At 51.9% G+C, this 16,747-nt stretch overlaps 1 non-coding gene across 1 annotated transcript; it reads left to right on the forward strand.

The window, feature by feature from the left end:
* Positions 1-16,423: 16,423 nt before the first annotated feature.
* Positions 16,424-16,495, forward strand: Trnam-cau. The gene has a single exon. It is a non-coding gene; the product is annotated as a tRNA-Met (tRNA).
* The last annotated feature ends 252 nt before the right edge of the window (positions 16,496-16,747 follow it).

The raw sequence follows: 16,747 nt of genomic DNA on the forward strand, positions 1-16,747 counted from the left end.
GGGAGGGGTGCACCGCCGACTTTTGGTCCCACTCTTTCCATGCAACGCCCATAGGGCTCATGTTAAAATGCCAAAACCAAAGGGGGCCGCACGATGCCCCGGTGCCCTCCCCGTTCCGCCGCCTATGTTTGTGGCCATGGTCAGTGCCTCAGGTGGTCACTGCGAAAAGCACCTTTACCGATTGATCTGTCGGTAGTTTGTTAGAGATACGTCAAAAGTTCATCAGTCAGCTCACCTGCTGGTGGTCGCACGCCTGCCCAGCCTGTCAACCACAGCAGGTGTGTGTATGTGTTCGGCGGGGCAGAGCTGCCTGGGTGCCTCGGCCGCCCACCTGCTCCAAGCTGATCAAGAGCTGACACAGGAACTGAGGGAGGGCTGACGGGCTGCGAAAGCCCTTCATTCACAGGCTGACACTCTTTGGACCGTGAGCTGGCCGATCGCTGACCGACAGCTCACAGCTCATCAGATCTGAGCTAGCACATCACAGCACATCACATCACAGTCCGGTGATGTGCTAATGTTGGACCAGAGAGCTGCTGCCAGCGGACCAAGAACACACGCATACCCAGCTGGGTGGTGCAGCTGCATGGAACAGTTATATTGTCGAATAAAGAAAATAATAGAAAAAAACTAAATATGTTACATAATTAGAAACACTAATGCACATCAAGATATATTGCATAAATCCGTTACACTTAGTGGATTTCGATATTTCATGGCTCACTCGAAAATGTATATTATTACAATAAAAGGGACGTCCATATTGCATATTACATATGGATAAGAGCAAAGGAAAACGTATTTATATGAAATGGTTAGTGCTCGTATCCGTTTCTCGCATTGAGTGTCCCTAGAATTCACAGCATTACTGGGCCGCCACCGTCGGCAGCTTACAAAGAGGCCTCTGCCTCTCACAAAGAGGCTTCTACCGCCCACAAAGAGGCCTCTGCCGCTCACAAAGAGGCTTCTGCCGCTCACAAAGCGATCTTCCTCCCGCGGCGTGGCGGCCCGACCTGGGCGGTCTGACCCGCCAAGAGTCCCACAGAGACGCGTCGCTGGCGATCGCGCCGCTGACATCCCGTCAAAAATCTATAAATTACCTATTGTGGCGACTCGGCGAGGGTCCTCGGTCCCAGCGTTGGCGGTGCGGTCTCACTGTCTAGCTCAGACCATCGCCGTATCGCTGCTGTGTGTTCTGCGCCGCACAGTGTGTGTGATTGTGCGTGCGGTGTGCGTGTGATGGGTCGGTCGCGACAGATCAGTCACTGGCGCCGCGGCAGCGGTCTTTGAAGCTGCTCACCGTCGGCAAACATTCCCACACCACTATTGTAGTAGCCGGCGGTGAATTTCACGGATCTCCCGCGAGTACATCCGCCGGCTGAGGTGTCCTGAGTCCTCAGAGGTCGGGTGAGCGCAAAACACGGCCGCGATCCTCCACAAGGGGGAAGGGTTGTGTGTCGCCTAACCGTCCAGAGGAAATCTGGCACGCTGATGGTGTCCTGTGCGTGATTAATTGCCTGTTAATGACGCCACTGGCCATTACTGTTATCGGTGCGCCGTGGCCGGCCGGGGTGGTCCGCCGCCGCGCCGCCCTCGCCGCCGCCGCGCCGCTTCCGTCACCTAATGAGTCGCCGAGTGGCGATGACAAATTGGGGGCCGGCCCGTCCCGGGTGGCGCGACACATACATATTCAGCGCAGCGCACGCCATGGGCGACACATTAAAATACCTGCTGGTCATGGCGCTAGCGACGGTCACGGTCTGGTCCTGGTGGTGCGGTCGTGGTCCTGGCGGTCCCGCTGTGGTCCCGGCGGTCCCGGCCTACGCGCTCAGAAATGCCAGCTATTCGGCGGCGGCGGCGGCAGCGCAGATCAGGCGCGTGACCGCTGTAATCACCGTCTGTCCGGAGAGAGCTCTCTCGACGAAACGGCCCTATTTTCGCGGCCGCGGCGCACCCAAGTAATGACAGATGCCGCCGGGACGAGCGGGTCTCGTCACGGCGCGTTTGGCCAATGGGTGGAAATTAGCCGCTCGGCTCGTCAGCGCAGTGCACACATACCTGAGTCTGTCGCCGAACATCGTTTATAAGTAGCCAGGACCATCCTGCGAGCGATAACAATCGATCGACCACGGCGGCCGGCCGCCGGACGGGGCTGTTTGCCGCGCCCGGGTAAGGATTGACGAGAGCTATAGCGCGTTTCAAGAAGCTCCTCGCCACCGACAGCGAGGTACTCAGCCTAATCAATGGGCCGACGCCGCTCTGCGCGCTGTGAACTATATCTTCGGATGATTAACCGCGGCCATAACGCTCAAAAGCCGAACGATAAATATCGAGGACAGTGTGTCGTGATGGTGCTCAATTAATCAGTATTTTACAGAGCGGCCGGAGACATGCCTCGAGTCGCGCGGCGGACCCGCGGGGCCATTGTCGCGCGCTCGGCCCTACACCGAGTGAGGCCGGCTAACAATTGACGACACTTACCGAGGCGCCAAACAATACATTTGTGACCAGTTTGCCCGGCTAATGTGGGCTGTCTGCTCCGGAAATGTTTCATGTCGCAATGAAATAGCTACACGCGAGGCTTTTATTAATAGGTGGCCAATGCATATCATTTATTACGCTATCATATGCACTTTTAATATGTTTCATGTCATGAACATTAGGTATACAGGGGAGTTTGACAATGTTAATCAAATTTGTATGATTTATTACATTTTAGAGAGCATTAACCCTCGCCCTGGCAGGGCATTTTTCATAACACGGCCTGGCAGGGGGGGGGGGGTCGATGCGACCCCCCCCCTCGCGATTGGCTCCTATGGCACCTAGAAACACCAAATTTGGTAGGTAGGTGGGCGCCCTGGAGTTCTCGCCCCTGTGCAAATTTGGTTGCTCTAGGTCAATATTTAGGGGGGTTTTGGGGGGTATAAATGTAAAAATTTCGCTAAAAACAGGTCAAGCGTTTTTCGCTTATAACTTTTGATCTAATTAAGATAGAGCAAAAAGAAAAGCACCAGTGAACTCAGCACGTCAAGGCGCGTCGAGTGATATAATTTTTGGCTTGCTTAATTGTACTTAAAGTTTTTCTTAAATTTTAAGTAAACTTAAATTAATAACTTAAGTTCAAGTTAACCAAATTGCATCATATTGCATATCATTCGATTCGGCTGATCACCAGGAACACAATGATACCATTTTTTAAGCTCTAGCGTCATTATGTGCCAAGTTATTGGCAAAAACGTCATTTGACCTCAGTTGACCTCATTTGACCTGACCCATGGATAAGTACACCAAACAAAGAAGCACCAAGTGACCTGCTGTTAAGTACTGTGGTTTCAAAGCACAAAAGTGATAAAACGAAGCGGATATCTCCAGTATTTTCCGAATTTAGTATTTTCCCATAGGCTTAACATTACGACGTAATGACCTCTAACTGACCTCAGGTCAGTGACCTCTAAAAACCCGAACTATATGTTATATAACTCGGTGAACTTAGCACATCCTGAAAGTTTGAAGGAAATCAGTCCAAAACTGTGAGTTGGACAGGTGCAAAAAGAAAATTGAAATTTGACCATGACCTTGTACCGGTTTTTCTGACCTGGTGACCTGACCCAAGGTCACCCGGACCTGAAATTTTCAGGTCATATGTAAAAAGGTTGCCCCATAAGCTGTGCCAAATTTGGCGGCGCTGCGCGCCGCCGTTTTTACGCTATCTTCGAAAAACCTTAGGGGGGGGTCGCATCGACCCCCCCCCTGCCAGGGCGAGGGTTAAACATAATATCCTTTATAAATGTGCTCGATTACCAATACATGATTCACGACTATAACACACATTCCGTAGTGTTATTCCGTTGATCTTTGTGCAGCTATATTTTTTTCCTTTCAGCCTTTTTCATGTCACTTACATACATTCGTGCTGTAATTGAAATAGTAATAATATCAAAGCCGTGATCATAGTAAAAAATAAATGAAATATTAACGCAAAGAGATCGTGTTATCCAAATGCTAGCTGACTGTCCAAAATAGTTCACTGCAGTATATCGCTTGCTTTTTATACGTTGTTATCATTACCCCAAGACAAATCCCGTAATACCGCTCAGGTGTGACCAGAAGCGATGGCACTGCCGATTGCCGAGACCTCCTGCTTTCGACACGGCGAGAGGCCCCGCTACCGACGCACCTCTATGCGCGCATCCATCAGCAGCGGCGCGCCGTTTTTCGTCCAAAGCGCGCGCGCCGGCCGCCGGTTTTGCCGATGAAGACGCATTGTTGTCCGTCGGCGTCACCCGTGGTCGGCGCTGACGTCCCGTGAGTCCAACAGGAAGTGAAAAACTGGCGTCAGCTTCACGGGCGGGCACCCGGAAAAAGGGTGGTGTGATGCTCGAAAGCAGTCCTGGGAGGTAGACTGTGCCGCAGGACACACTGGAGACTGCATTGCGTCATGTGCGTGTAACTCGGATTTCGTTTTCCATGAACTTCACACAAACTTCCTTTTGCGCTCCACCACCAACAACTAACAAGCAGGGTTGTATACGACTCAATCAATAGCAATCAATTCAATCACGACAAATTTGGGAAACCAATCAAATCAATCAAGTCAGAGCAGTTTTCGGGAATTGATTCAATCGACTCAAACGCGACAATGAAAGGAATCAATCAACTCAATCAAACGACTCAAACCAAGACATACATTAGGTTTTTTTGCCCCACCAACTTGGAAGAGTGTCCATAGCAGTCTGGTTTACCTACCTACCTACCTACCTACCTACCTACAGAAGAAACATAAAAATATTGTCATTTAAAATTATAAATTGCCATGCCATTCAAAGTTTCTATGTAATAAGGAAGGATACCTAGTGATGGACAGGTGGATCATGATATTGAGGTTCAATGGGTAGAATTGGAGCAGAAGTCTCATTTAATGGGTGCAAAATAACCCAGTAGTTGACTTCAACAAACGCCCTTTAACCCAAATCACTACCTTTCACCTAAAAGTTGTCAATTTAATTTTGGCCATATTCCAGCTAAGTCATTAGGCCATCTACCCCATGTAAAGCCCCTGTCTGTCTCTTATGTGAGTTATGCGGAGCTCTTCTGAATTGAACCCTGAACATAATGAACCTAGCTAGGTTTCATGCCACACCGACACCATATGAAAGTGTTGAAAATGTGCTAAAAATTTGACAACTGCATTAGGTATGCTTTATGAAGACAGCAGGAAAGCAGGTTGAGGTAGGTACCTACTTACCTGCCTAGATGTGTCACTGACTACCAACAGTACCATCGAAGGTAGATAGGTTATATGTGAAGAATTCAAAACATTTTATTGCAATACAATTTGAAACTGTTAGGACTGGGGGATAGGGATGAGCATTAAAAATATATTTAAAAGGAAATGGAGAGGACAGGGACTCTGGAACCACAGGATAAGTTAAGGACAAAGGAAGTAGGAACAAAAAAAAAATTAAAACACGAAAACGGCACGGAGCGACTGCGAAAAAACAAAGAAAACGTTTTGCCAATAAGTATGCTAAGCTTTTATAAATCCTTATTCTACGTCTTTTGATTTTTTGGTAAGATGACGTCATTGATTATCATGTAGTATGGTAGATCATCATAAATAAATCGGTTGTACAACACCAATTTCGTTTTAATTATTATTTCATTTGAAATAAAACCACTTAATAATATTTGGTAAAATATTTTAAGGAAAATGAAATATATTAAATATGTTATGCTTAGGTTCTCGGGAGAAAAGGATCAACAAACGTTCTGCTGCAAATTAAACAATGCAGCAAATTAGCTATTACGCAAACGTAATTAGCGAGACGAAAACGACGCTTTGGTTTCAGTTATTTTTGTAGGGGTTTCAGATATTTATAGAGTTCAGTGGGTTGTTTCTGAGGAGATGTGGAGATGTGAATTATTAATTAATCACACTTTATTAGTACCTATATAGGGCCTTGCACTTTATCATCATCACATATATAAAAATCAAAACGTCTGTACGTATGTATGTATGTATGTATGTAACGCGTCAGTCACGCTTGGCGGGCTATTACTGTGGAACGGTGCGGGCTACGGGGGTGAAATTTTGGACAGAAGTCGGAAGCGTGCATCTGTTTGTCGTATTAAATTTTGGTGGGGGTGGGTTCGGTGGTTTGCACGTGGCGGGCGCATCTTTGCGGGATTTTGGGCCGCGGCCGGCGCCGATCAGAGAGCACGCGCATTAGCCTCAGTTTCTTCGCTTGCCAAACTGGGCGAAATCAGAGCCGGAAGGTCACTGACCTTTGGCAATGAATACCGGAACAGAGCACCGCCGGCCAGGAGGAGACGCCAAATTTATTCTGGTAATAACTCGGCCGCTACTGGGCCGATTTTAAAGAAAATTAATTTATTACGCTGCGCGTAATGCTGTCCGTCTAGTTTACATATATAAAAATCAAAACGTCTGTACGTATGTATGTATGTATGTATGTATGTAACGCGTCAGTCACGCTTGGCGGGCTATTGCTCCGGAACGGCGCGGGCTACGGGGGTGGAATTTTGGGCGCAAGTCGGACGCGTGCATCTGTTTGTCGTATTAAACTTTGGTGGGGGTGGGTTCGGTGGTTTGCACGTGGCGGGCGCATCTTTGCGGAATTTTGGGCCGCGGCCGGCGCCGAGCAGAGAGCACGCGCATTAGCCTCAGTTTCTTCGCTGCAAAACTGAGGGAAATCAGAGCCGGCAGGTCACTGACCTTTGGCAATGAATACCGGAACAGAGCACCGCCGGCCAGGAGGAGACGCCAAATTTATTCTGGCCATAACTCGGCCGCTACTGGGTCGATTTTAATGAAAATTGATTTATTACGCTGCGCGTATTCACTTATATAAAAATCAAAACGTCCGTATGTATGTATGTATGTATGTATGTGACGCGTCAGTCACGCTTGGCGGGCTATTGCTCCGGAACGGTGCGGGCTACGGGGGTGAAATTTTGGGCGCAAGTCGGACGCGTGCATTTGTTTGTCGTATCAACTTTTCGAGGGGGTGCGTGCGGCGGTTTGCACGTGGCGGGGGCATCTTTGCGGGATTTTGGGCCGCGGCCGGCGCCGATCAGAGAGCACGCGCCTTAGGCTCAGATTGTTCGCTGCGAAAACTGAGCAAACTCAGAGCCGGAAGGTCACTGACCTTTGGCAATGAATACCGGAACAGAGCACCGCCGGCCAGGAGGAGACGCCAAATTTATTCTGGTAATAACTCGGCCGCTACTGGGCCGATTTTAATGAAAATTGATTTATTACGCTGCGCGTAATGCTGTCCCTCTAGTCTGGATTAAAAAAAAAGTTTCCTGCTGAGTGCAGAAAGGTAGGTAGGTGCATCGCTAGGTTCCATCACCAGGATTGGAGCAGTTTTTGCAGTTGAAAGTCAAAGTTGGCTGTTCATGTTTAGGCCCTGTTCTTTATTTGGCCATCTACCCCATATTGCAGTTGTGATGACAAGCAGTTTTCAGTGTAGTTTTGTGATCTTTGATGTCATCAATTGGTGTCATTATTTTTTGTCAACTAAAACTTATTGGAACTTTCCATTCAATCGACTCAATCATACGAGTCACTCTAATTTTCGGGAATCAAATCAGTCAACCAGTCGCTAAAGTCAAACGAGTCAGTCAACCAGTCATCTCGAAAAGTCAATCGACTCAATCCAATCAACTCAAAATACGCGTTGAATCAAATCAATCAATTCAATCGACTTGATTGGTATACAACCCTGCTAACAAGGAAGCTTCTTCCTTTATCATACCACCAAACTAACCGTCCAGATGACAGGCGACATGTCGGGCACCGTTCAGTGACCCTGGTCACGTGCGACGTCAGGTCAGCAGTTGCATAACGCGCCCGGCTCTCTGGGTGTTCCAGTCTGGAGCAGTGCTCGCCACCGGAGCGCCATGAAGACGTCGTCATGATGCATCGTCACTATTTGTGACCGCCACGCGCCTACCGCCCCGCCAGGACTCTGAGCAAACAAATCCGGCCTCATGCATGTTGCATGCGGTCAGCGGGCGGTGCATGTCGCTCGGCGGGCGCGCCGCTGGGACGATGAAGCCACTGAGAGCTGCAGCAGCTCGGCAGCTGTCCGGCAGCCCCCAGCTGGGGCGCCGAGCTGTGTCACCGGCTGGTGGCGGCAGTCAAAGGGGCTCGAGATGGGGGGGGGATCAGTGTGGGAGCAGGCTGCAGGAGCAGTAGAATTTGTTAAAAATTATCATTCGCTGATGAAAGTGCACATGAAAAAAAAACACCTGCCTCTGCTCAGGCGTCACGGTTTTACTGCCAAAAAAGAATCGGCGACATAACTATATACAAGTAAATATGTAAGTTTAAATCCGTGACACACTTTGTCATAAAGACATAAATAAATGTGAGCCACCAAAGCCTTCAGTGGATGAGTAGTGCTCTGAGCCTAGAAAGGCCTCACGACACAGTTTTAATAAATTATCGATTGAGAGGGTCTGTTGTTGAACACGATGACTAGGACTTTCAATCTGCTCTCCAGGAAGTGTCTGTCGTGCTCCTGTGGTGTCAGTGTCAAAGGTTGCTTTCGAGAACACTTTGACGAATCACTTTGGTTGCGAGGATGGCGATAGGGGCCGCAGCGTAGGTTGTTATGTCGCGATGATGAAGTGGAGCAGGTTGCAGTGCACGACGTGACAGTTGCTTGAACGTGCAGTGCGGGTCACGACTGTGGAAGGAATGGGTCATCGAAAAGGGCCGACTGGAGCGCTTTGTCACCCACCATTTTTCCCGATCGGACATGACATAACGATGTGTATGACTGATGATGCAGATAGAAATTAGATAATGAAATCAAAGAGAACTATCACCGTGGCTTTTCACTGCAGTCCAGAACTTTGCACTGCGGTAAGTCTGGCAGATGGCTGCAAAATTAGTCACTGTTCGCGAATCAGAGGTCTCCTTCACCTGACCCTGTTTCAGCAATCGCTGCCCCGTCTCCCGATCCCCACTGCCCTCGAGACCCGTACCCGGTCAGCGGGAGGTCATCTAGCATCACAATCGGCGTCACCTGTCTGATCTGGCAACTCTGTGCGGCCATTCACACAACATCTCCCTATCTGTACCTATCACCATCAGTGCTGCCACGATCAATCTCGGCTGGCTGCTCAGCCCGCCCTGCGGAATGTCGACAAAAACCACCAGATATCTCCATAGATGATCACACCGGCAAATTGAAAGCCAACTTCCGTACACCTTCTCTATTATGAATGGGGAGCAGATGGATGGCGAGCGGTGCAGGGTGGGCCCGAGCTTATCGATGGCTCTGATTGCCTCCTGTCAGACGCAAATTAGACGATTCACCGATTCGCTAATGCGCTGATTTGTGCTCTGAGCGCGCCTGTCGACCGTGGCCGTTTTTCGTCGCTCACTTCACTTTGATTCACACAGGCGATTGCTTTTTCTCCGGCCGCGAGCTGTGGCTTTGTTTTTGGTCGTCGCACGTCAGCCGGTCACGTGCCTTTTAGTGTTCGGCGGCTCGCGTTCGGTGGTTTTGCTGGTCCGGCGGCGGCCGGCCGGGCCGTTCGACGCCCCCAGCGCTGAGCGGTCGCCGGGTGGCTCTGGACGTCCACTGCGAGCCCAGCACCCACTGCTGCCGTGACCCGACCCCAGACCCCCGGCAGCTCCAGTGGCAGCCATTGCGGCGCGCGGTGACAAGTGGCCGCCGTGGCGATATGTGCGCCCCGCGGCGAGCGGCGCCCAGTCACCCTCGTCACCACGTCACGATCGGCCGTCACAATGGCGCCAATTAGCGTCCAGTCATCCGTTAGCTGCCGGCGTGACGCCACAGCCGGCGGGGGGCGGCCGAGTGGGCCTGTGACGTCATTGGATCACAGCGCAACTCGTGGTGCAGTCAGGGGAGGCAGGGTCACTGGAGGGCAGGTCTCTCGCCGCGGATCGGGTTCGTGATACGCACTGCAGTCCACCCTCCCCTCCCGGTCAGTGAGCTGTGTTACAGGGATCAAAAATCAACTGATCGATCGATTTACAGGGTAGATTCCGCGGCTGATATGGCAGATGTCGACTTGGGATCGCTTGCTACTAATAATTTGTCTAAAAGATTACGAAGTCAGAGCCTTCCGTACTTATTGACATATCACATTGCGATACCTAATTATCACTGTTGTTGAAATATCCCTCTTCAGACAGAGCACATAGCGACCTTATCGTTCTCAATGCTGAGTTATGCGAGACATATACAAAGTCGGTAGACCCCACAGATGTAGAAGTAAGTGTAAATAAACACATTCCAGTACCTACAAAATAAACGCCTCTTTATACTGCCATACCAATGGCACCAGGCGCGGATCCAGGGGGGGGCGACGGGGGCGGCCGCCCCCCCCCCGACATCCGAAAAAGGCGCCCATAGCCCGCGGCAGAGAGGGCGCCCCGAGCAAAACAGAGGCGACACAGCAAAGGTTGAGCAGAAATAGGGCGCCTCCAGCAGAAGTTGGGCTCACCAAGCAGGAGAGCGACGCCCAATTGCCCATTCCCAGCAGATCAGAGTCGCCCCAGAAGCAGATGGGCGCCCCCAGCAGAAGAGGGGCGTCTTATTACAAGAATAAAAAGATGCCTTCTGTTCAAGAGGGGCACTCCTGGCAGGAGAGGTGTCCCCCTGAAGAGGAGCGACGCCCCAGCAAAAGTAGAGAGGCGCCCCCATTCCAAGAAGAAGAGGGGCGCCCTAACCGCAGATAAGCGCCCCAACAAAGAAAAAGAGAAGCCCTATAATAAAAAATGGGTTCCACTGGCAGAAAAGGGGCGCCCCCGGCAGCGGAGGGGGCCCAGCAGGAGCAAGGAGCCTCCAGCAGGAGACGGGCGCCCCAGCGAGGGGGGCGCCCCAGCAGAAGAGAGGAGCCCCCTGCAGGAGAGGGGCGCCCTCAGCAGAAGAGGGGCGCCCCAGCAGAAGAGAGGCGCCACAGCAAAAGTTGATCAGAGATGGGGAGCCTTCAGCAGAGGTTGGGCTCGCCAAGCAGGATAGGGGCGCCCCATTGACAATATCCGGCAGAAGACAGACGCCCCAGCAGCAGATGGGCGCCCCCGGTAGAAGAGGGGCGCCTCATTACAAGAAGAAAAGGAGTATATTCTGCACAAGAGGGGCGCCCCTGAGGCAGCGGAAGGGCAACCCCAGGAGAGGGGCTGTGCCCCAGTAAAAGGAGAGTGGTGCCCCGCTCCGAGCAGAAGAGGGGCGCCCAAGCAAAAAGAGGAGCCCCATAAGAAGAAAAGGGATGCCTCTGGCAGGAGAGAGACGTCCCCCGCAGTGGAAGGGCGCCCCCAGAAGAGGCGTCTCTAGCAAAAGATAAGTGCCCCTGCAGGAGAGGGGCACCCCAGCAAAAGTTGGGCAGAAATGGGGCGCCCCCAGCAGAATTAGGGGTCGCCGAACAGGAAAGGGCCGCCCCATTCACAGTAGAAAAAGGGACTCCCCAGCAGCAAAGGCGTGCCCTAACAGAAAAGGTGCACTCCCAGTAGAAGCGGGACGCATCAGGAAGAAGAGGGGCACTTCTAGCAAAAAAATGGGCGTCCCAGATAAGTGGGCCGCCTACAGCAAATTGGTCGTTCTTAGAAGAAATGAGGCGACTTCAGCAAAGTGAGCCTCCCTATGACGGATTGGGCGATCCAAGCAGAGGTTGGGCGCAAATATCTTCAAAACGGCGGCGCTGCGCGCAGCCGTCTTAAAGATATTTGCGAAAAACCTAGGGGGACGTGACAACGCACGGCGTGGGTTTTAAACTCTCGATTTTGACGACGGTTTGGCGCCCCCGGATTGCCAGGTCGCCCCTATTTCAACTTGCCGCCCCCCCTCCCGAAAATTCCTGGATCCGCCCCTGAATGGCACACAGAATGCTTTGATAAACTGGTCAGCAGAAATATAAGCATCATGTCGTCGGCATATTCCGTTTGCAAGGGATGGAAGTGTTATAGATAACCTCGCAAAGAACTATCATGTTTCAGCCATGGATGAAGTTAATCCATGTTTCAGCAAAATAGAGACAAAGCTATAGATGATGTTTTTCGTACTCCAGCGTAGATGGGTAGCCATACGGCTGCCACGGTTGACAGTGATGACACCAGTCATCTTTTGCACCGTGGCAGCCGTATGGCTACCCATCTACGCTGGAGTACGAAAAACATCATCTCACGCTCTCAGTCCCAGCGGATAAAAACAACACCTAAGAAAGACAAAGCTATAGGTACTTAGTCTCATCAAAGTCTCATTCTAAAATCTAAACCTGTATTTGTCTAGGCATCTGGAATGTTATTTGGTTTCTTGATTTTATGAAACGCAATACGGTTTCTTGCATTTTAGAGATCAGCCTTTGCTTTATCATGAGTCTATTTTTGTCCTTACATCCGTTGCCAAATTGAAAAGGGGCTTCTTTCTCCGGTTATAACCTTTTCTGTTCCTCTTCACACCTAGTATTATACCGAGTAGATCGCCATTTCTCCACAACTCTGCATCTCTCCACACCAAATATCCACAAACCCGCAACTCCCCACACTACGCATCCACATCTCCGCGCCTATCCACACCACATAACCACCTCTCCACACTTCTCCAGCCACGATTTTATTCAGAAATCACCACTAAACGTGTGAAAAGCACCCATCAGCTATGCGGCTGCATATTCAGTGTCCGCTTTCTCGTTGTTTTAGCGCTGTATTAGCGTGGGGGACGGAGGTCTCCAGGTCATTTGTATGCGTCCGACATTCACACGATATTAATTAGCATGTTTGTTTGTCTCGCACCTCTGGCGCCGACGGAGGGTCGATGTGGCTGATCGGGACACGGTGGTACTAGCCGACGGTGAGCCATTAGTCATAGCTGGACCGACGGCCGCACGGAGGGGGTGGGAGCGCAGGGAGGGGTCAGGGGGAGGGGTGGCGACTGGTGACAGCCTGGGTGGGGGGGGGGGGGGTGATAGCGTGGTGGTCAGGTGTTGTGTGTATTTAGTTGGCTTAGGGTGCATTCATTTAGACATTAGAGATTTTGGGGGTGGAAAAATTAACAGTTCTACGACGTAACTGCGTGTACATCGTACGAGTTCGATGTACTGCTTTAAGACGAACTTTGAAACATGAACTTTAAATTTTCTAACAAGATATACATTTACTTGCAAAACGGGGACAGGTGTGGAGTTAATTGAAAATATCCCATTGCTCAAATATGTCAGATAGTAACGGGACAAATTACACTTTGCCATGGGTAGGTAATACATTATACAAACAACGTTTCCCTTACCTCATTATGTTAACGAGTGTTAAACCGACGCTAATTACCTGCAATGCAAATGACTGAAACGACATGCCATCCTAGACTTCCGCGAATACTCGGCCAGGTCGCTGAACACGGGAAGTACAGAGACATTTACCGTTCGCTTCACCCCAGCACACACCCCTCCGGCCTCCCAGCAATGCGGCCGCCATTGCGCTGCACCCGATATCGCACCCAACTCCGGCACTGGAGCAGGGAAAGGGTGTCAGCGGCGCAGAGTTACTCCACCGCAGCCGCTCATATCTCTCCCCGCGCCAACCGAAACGGATATATTCCGAATATGTGAGAACAGCCGACATCCGATGACGACCCCGACTGCGCGCAGGTGCCGGCGGCGGCACGCAATGACGCCGCTGAGCGGTGTAAAATGACCCCCTTCTGCCAGCCCTACACCGGAGGGCAGTGTTACATACGCTTCCGACCCCCGCCGCGAGCTGCGGGCGCCGCCGGGAGCGGCACATACGTCATCGTTGTCTGTGGGGCGGCGTGGTCAACGGACCGACCAGCTGCGTGGCTTACTGTGCCTCGGGCCGCTCCGCGCCCGCTGCAGCATATGGTATGCCAGGCAGGTGGTCCTTCACACACGCAACACCCTTCGCGCCGCCCGAGACGAACACACTCGCAGTCCATCAGCGGAACGACCACCTATCACGACTGTATGCCAGACTTTCGCGCATTAACAATAAAACTCGCGTCCATAAGTGTGTGCTGTCAAGACCGAGTGTGCGAAGCAGCCGTTTGAGCCACTTTGGTAGCCAGCCGTGTGAACACGCGTGCGGACCTGCAGTGGAGGCGCGTGCCGCGAGCCAGTATGGCTGCTGGCCGGTGGTCTCATAGGTTGAATGCACGTCATGAGGCTGCCGATACTCTGAGATATGTGTATACCGACTGAATGCTCCTGGTATAGCTGTACCACCAGGTATGTATGTAGAAGGGCGAGTTTGATCGCAATCTTTCTACGGCCGTTTTTGGCTAAGACTTTATAGGCGGTAGCCGGCGCTGTTCCCCAGCGTATGGCTAAGCACACAGCAGGGCTTCCATCTCATCGATAATTCTCCGACATCGCATACGGCTTCCGTTGTTGATGACCTGGGTCGGGTCACGAGGCCAGAGCCCATGGGGACCAGACCTCCGGTAGTCCGGAGCTGCCGCATCTGTATAAAACGTGCGCTCGCGAGGGGAAGGTCAATTTGCCGATCACGAAGGCGGCCCGAGTGACGACAAGAAGCCGATCGGCGTCTTACCGGCTGCCGTGAGTGCCGCCGGGGCAAACACGGGGCGCGCAGGCGGCGGCGCCTACCAAATTGCCCACTCACGTAATCATAGTGATATAAAATAATAATCCGCAATATGTAGCGCCATTACGCGATGAAAAATAGACCCGCTAACGACGCTTTGATAAATGGCGCTGGATGTTCACACGGACGTGGCGGGCGGGCCGGCCGCTCCGCCGCCCGGCTCCCTATTGATTTACAACACAATATCGTGCTGGCCGCGTCCGGTGCTCTCTAATTCGGTACCGCCGCCGCCGCCGCCGCCGCGCCTGGCCGCCCCCGCCCCCGCCCGGCTCCAGCGGCCCGCCGCCCGGCAGCACAGGAAGACACCGCCCGACCCACCTGCCGTCCTGGCACCGCCTCTGGGGCGGCCCGATACCTCCCCACCTGTCGGCCTGACGCCGCCTCTGATAGTGGCCGCCACAACACCGATTTTGACACCAACGGCCCAGCTCAACTCCCGTGGGCGCAAGAGTCGCTCTCCTTTGATGCCGAGACTATGGGACGACTAATTCCAGGGTTTTATGTCGTAAGTCGTGATTATGACAGCGTGTAATCACAAGCGTGGACCGGGTTCAAAGGTTGAAATACTCATACTCATCCTGGTTTGCAGTTGCTTGGAAGTGTTCCTGCTCGCAGTCAGCGCGAAGTTGTCTGGAAATCACACGAGATAGAGGGGAGAAATGGCTGGCATCTCGCCTCGCGGCATTACAACTGCAATGATCTGCAGTAAGCACGGAGACCCATCCCTATGGAGAAAATGCATGCATTATCTGCTGCAGGATGGTACGGTTGCTATGGGAAATGGGAAGAACAATGCAGGCGCGAGCCCAATGAGCTTTTCATATTTCTACTGACGCTGCAAGTAAAGTGCTTTATACATTATGTCATGAACACGCACTTATGAGTGTTCCATCATAGATCTGCGTATCCGTCTATCGGCCTCATGTTACCGTATTTCCCCTGGTATTACCAATGGGGTGCGAAATGATGATTAATAGCCTGCGCACGCCATTAAGCGTCATGTAGTGTGCGATATACTCACTCTGTTATTGCGATATACCGACTACAAACGCATGAGGGCACGTGCGCAAAGGTAGACAGGCGCCAGTCGGTGCAGGGGTCAGCTGGGGAATATGCTCGTCGGTCACCAAAGGGCCCAGGTCAGCTGTCACGTGGGCGTTTTCCTTTCGGTCATCACGAAATCAGTCGGCGATCGTTCTGGGACGCCTGTATAGCGGTCATCTCGGGCGTCTCCGTTCGGTCATCGACTCATCGCACGCTCCCGTTCACTGGCCACTACAGACTCTTATTCCAAAATCTTCACCGATTTTTCCTCTTCGGTCACATCCTCGCCCCACTCAGCGATCACCTCTGTGCCCACTTGGGACTCAGACTCCCGACTCCACTATTAGCAGAGCCGTACGGAGGGCGATGGCCGCCACGGGTCAGCGGCCGCCGGGCTAATCGTTAAGGGTCGATACCGACGGGGCGGTCCGCTGGACGTCGGCGACGACAACGGCGACGACGTGAAAACCTGTTGGTGAGCTGTCGGACGGCAGATTGGCTGTCGTCGTGTGGTTTTGACGGGTGGACATAAGGGCCAGAGGATGGCGATTTGCCCGGATGCTACCATTTTGACCTGGCCCCTTGGGGAGGGGGGGGGGGGTGCTGGGATGTCTTTTCCTAAGGATTTCTCTCACTCCTTAGATCAATGGTGCAAAGTAAAACGTTGATTTCAGTGCCAAGAGTGGACCTTAATTGCACCCCACCCCCCCCCCACCCCACCCCCATCCCAGAGAATCACACACTCCGTGGCCATTGTCCATCAGCAGAGTGGCGCAGTGGAAGCGTGCTGGGCCCATAACCCAGAGGTCCGTGGATCGAAACCACGCTCTGCTAGGATTGTCCGCTCCCTGGTAGGGATGCCGGCCAGGAATTTCTTCACAGACGAACGTTTTCCTGTCGTATCCTAAAATATGCTGAGAGACTTCTTGGCTCTCCATTCCTCTCCGTGCTGCCTTCCCGTGAAATGTAAATAAATCATAAACTCTTATTTCATCTGGGCAGCGTACGTAAACGAGGAAATCTTTTTAGGATGTAGGTATTTACCATTCATGCCTGGGACGCTAAGAGACATTGAGCCCTAATGAG

This window comes from Amphibalanus amphitrite, unplaced genomic scaffold (assembly GCF_019059575.1).
Source record: "Amphibalanus amphitrite isolate SeventyFive unplaced genomic scaffold, NRLGWU_Aamphi_draft 000958F_arrow, whole genome shotgun sequence".
Classification (NCBI taxonomy): Eukaryota; Metazoa; Arthropoda; class Thecostraca; order Balanomorpha; family Balanidae; genus Amphibalanus; species Amphibalanus amphitrite.